Below are 4,043 nucleotides of genomic sequence, written 5' to 3'. Positions count from 1 at the left end.
TGTCTTTGATTGCTTCTTCACCATCTTGCTCAGCGCCTTGCACTTGTCCTTCAGCTTTTCGATTGTTCTGTCTTGTGCCTTGTTCCATCGCTGAAGTCGGCTAATGTGGTCATGAGCATCACGAAGCGCACCAGGGGGGAGGACTCCATCATTTGGCTTGAAGTAGTAGCGTGGAGGTCCATAGATGGGTACAGATTCTTCCCTAGGAGGTCCTGTGAAGTTGTGTCTCGTCAGAACACTCCTTTTCCTTGGTGCAGCAATGGGACCGAGAGACCCGTGTTCTCCAAGAAAGTCTTCTTGGGATAAGTTGAAGCTGATAGCTCCAGGTCTCTCTAAGCTCGTCAGTCTCTGGTTTGGAAGAACCACTTCGACCGGCTTGCCCTGCAAGTAGTAGTGGTAGACGTAGTCCTTCCCATATATCTCACTGAAATAGGTGGCAATCTTCAAGTAAGTGCCATCGATGAACTTAGGCCCTGCTGCGTCCTTTCCCATAATGAGGGAAAAAATCGTCGGAATTTCGTCAGAATATCGATATTCCGACGACATACCGACGAAACAAGTCTTCGGAAATAATTCCTCGGAATTTCTTCTTTCCTCGAAAATCCCTCGGAATTTTCCGACGGAATTCCGAGGAAACAAATTTCCGAGGATCACTAGTTTGTCGGAAATCGTTGCTTGGAAGGGGCAACGTTCCAGGTGGGGTATAGGGGCGGATAGCCGGGCAGAATAGTTGCATGTCTTCCGCGGTGACACTACCAGCTTGCTTCCGTGGGTAGAATGCATGGACGAGCATCCTATGGAGGTAGCGTATAGATGGGTGCCGGATATGTGAGTTCTTGTCATCCCCAGTAGAGTGTTTGTTTCCAGTGATTAACTTCCAAAGCTGAGTGGGGAGGTTTTCACACTTGGGAAGGGAGTAGTCTGCCAAGTCTTGGAAACCCATGACTCTCCCAATGTCTTTGAAGTTCATGTTGTACTCTCTCCCATTGACCTTGAACATTATTTTGCCCCATCCTTGCCTCACGTGCGGATCGTAATGGTAAGTGACCTCAAGGGAAGACAATAACTGACAGGAGCCATCCCGGTAGGTGGGGTAGGCCATGGTGAGGAGTTTGGGCATCTTCAGGTGCCCCAGCATTGCCTCAATATCAGAATAGAGACCCACCTCCTTCAGCAAATCAAGGTCAGCGAATCTGGCCAGAGTCCAAGTTACCCCATTCAACAAATGGTGATACAGCTCTTCCTCAGATGGCGTTTTCGCCTTGTCTCTATCCTCAGCAACCTCTTTCCCTTTGGACATCTTGGCCCTCTTTGTAGGAGCCTGCTCATCTGCCCTTTCATCGCCACTCTCCTCATCTGTGGCAACTGCTATACTCTTTCCTGCCCTCTTCTCTTGCTCCTTTGCCTTCTTTGCAGCCACGGTTTTCTGTCGAGAAGTCTTTTGTGTCCCAGAACCAGCTCGTTCCGAGGCTAAAGCCTTTCCTCTCAGCGAAGACTCTTGACTTTCAGGTTCCTGCCTCTCAACATCCGACTTTCCCTTAGTTTTCTTAACCATTGTACCTGAGAAATACCCAAACTTGGAAAGTGATAAGTGGATGAACTTTGCAAAAGAAAATGACAAGAGTAAAATTCAATATTCAAAGAGGTTCTAGAACGAGAGGATTTTTTAATCAAACCTTTCAACACCTTAATATACTAACTTAGGGTTCTCTAATCAAACCTTTCAACACCTTAACATACTAACTCACCCACTAACACACTCAATTAGGATCAATTTCGAAAAGCCCCAAATCCATGAACCCTAATTTTGCCAAAGTTCAAATCACCATCAATTCAACAACCCAACTTGATATATAAGCTTTCCCTATTCTATTTTACTACAATCAAGCAAGAATATGACCAAATTTCGATTTTTAAATTCTAGGGTTCATGGACCTACGAATTTAAATTTTAAAACTCAATACCTTGCTTTGGATGAAAAGAAATGTATTGAGTANNATTCTAGGGTTCATGGACCTACGAATTTGAAATTAAAAACACAATACCTTGCTTTGGATGGAAGGAAATGGGGAATGGGTGGTGAGGAACAGACTGTTGGGGCGAAAGCTTAGATTTAGAAACAAAAACTAGGAGATTTGGTGTGGGGTTTGTTTTAGAGAGTATGAGAGTTTGTGAGAGGAAGGGAGAGTGAAAGAGATGAGGGTCGTGGGTATGGGTAGTTCTAGGGTCGTCCGGTTAGGTTTAGGGCTGGTTAACTCAAATTAAACCAGACAAAATCGAAGAGGGACTTTCCTGGACCGGCTCGGGAGCGACCTGGAGTGGTCGCTCTGATGGGTCGCTCCGTGTAGCAGTAAACACGAGCGACCTCACGTGGTCGCTGCGTCACGTCGCTCCCAGCGACAGAAAACGCGAGCGACCTCACGTGATCGCTGCGAGATGTCGCTCCGAGAGCGATTCTCGAGCTTCGGAGACAGAAAACGCGAGCGACTTAGACGAGTCGCTCCGATCACGTTGCTCCCAGTGACAAAAAACGCGAGCGACCTCGTGGCGTCGCTGCGGAACCTCACTCCCATGCTCGAGTCCTTGCCTTGACCGGAGCGATGAACCACCTGAACAATACTTCAACACTTTCCCTTTTTTTTTATGCAAATATGATGAAAATGAAAATACCAATGCAATATGTACAAGGATACGCATGGGACTTCCTCCCAAGTGAGCTTGTTTTAAGTCTCTAGCTTGACTTTGCCTCCGTTTGAACTAGGCTGGGGTAGGATCAGACAGTGGAGTTGAAACTCCATCTTCCTCAGGTGCATCAGCCATGTAGAGCTTAGCCCTTTGCCCATTGATTGTGAAGTCTCTTCCATCAGTACTCCACGAAACTATTGCTCCATATGGCTTAACCTCTTTGACCTTGAAAGGGTCGGACCACCTTGACTTAAGCTTTCCTGGAAACAACTTCAGTCTTGAGTTGTAGAGAAGAACTTGATCTCCTTCTTTAAACTCTCTCTTTAGGATATTCTTGTCATGGAAAGATTTAGTCTTCTCCTTGTAGATCCTTGAGTTTTCGAAGGCATCCATTCTTATCTCATCAAGCTCATGTAGCTGAAAAAGCCTTTTCTCCTTGGCACTCTTGATGTCAAAGTTCAGCAACTTTACTGCCCAAAGTGCCTTGTACTCAAGCTCCACTGGTAGATGGCAAGCTTTCCCGTCCAATAGGTTGAAAGGTGTGGTCCCCAGAAGTGTCTTGTAAGCTGTCCTGTAAGCCCAAAGCGCATCATCAAGCTTAACTGACCAATCCTTCCTTGTAATCCCCACAATCTTCTCCAGAATGGACTTGATCTCTCTGTTAGAAATCTCAACTTGACCGCTTGTTTAAGGATAGTAAGGAGTTGCAACCTTGTGCTTAACATCGTTCTTCCTGAGAAGTCCCTCAAGTAGTTTGTTGATGAAATGAAACCCTCCATCACTGATTACAACTCTTGGAACTCCGAACCTTGGAAAGTTCATCTCTTGAATCATCTTTGTTTATCTCGTTATTGCAATTCTGTGTTTTCCAATTCGTTGTTGTATCCCTCTATATGATTAATCTGAAATCCAAAATGGGTTTAAGAAGAATCATGAAGAGTAGTGAGTAATCTCCATTTGAATTCATGGGTTAGGAAGATTAAGGGTGATTAGGTTAGAGCTATGATGTTTTAGAGTAGATCATTCTAAAACCTTGCTAGTAGAGTAATCATAATGCATCTTCTGAGTTAGCTTCTCAAAAGTTGATCTTTAGGCATTTCTCACCCAAAAGGTGTTCGATGAAATGCCTGAAACAACTCTTCTAAGCTTTTAGCATATTTTGCCAAAGACATTTGTTGTTAGAAATGCTAAGATAGCCTTAGACCTGTTAGTAATGATTGCTTCCATATTATTCAACCGAAGACATTTGTTGTTTGAAATGTGTTAGTAAATGAACATTCATCTAGACATAGAGTTTGTTTAGAATCGTGTCTAAGCTTAAGGTTGATAGTTTGATTGTTCGTTTGCCATCCTTAGTT

Source organism: Brassica oleracea, chromosome C6 (genome assembly GCF_000695525.1).
Source record: "Brassica oleracea var. oleracea cultivar TO1000 chromosome C6, BOL, whole genome shotgun sequence".
In the NCBI taxonomy this organism is placed as follows: Eukaryota; Viridiplantae; Streptophyta; class Magnoliopsida; order Brassicales; family Brassicaceae; genus Brassica; species Brassica oleracea.
This window is presented reverse-complemented; position numbering follows the sequence as displayed.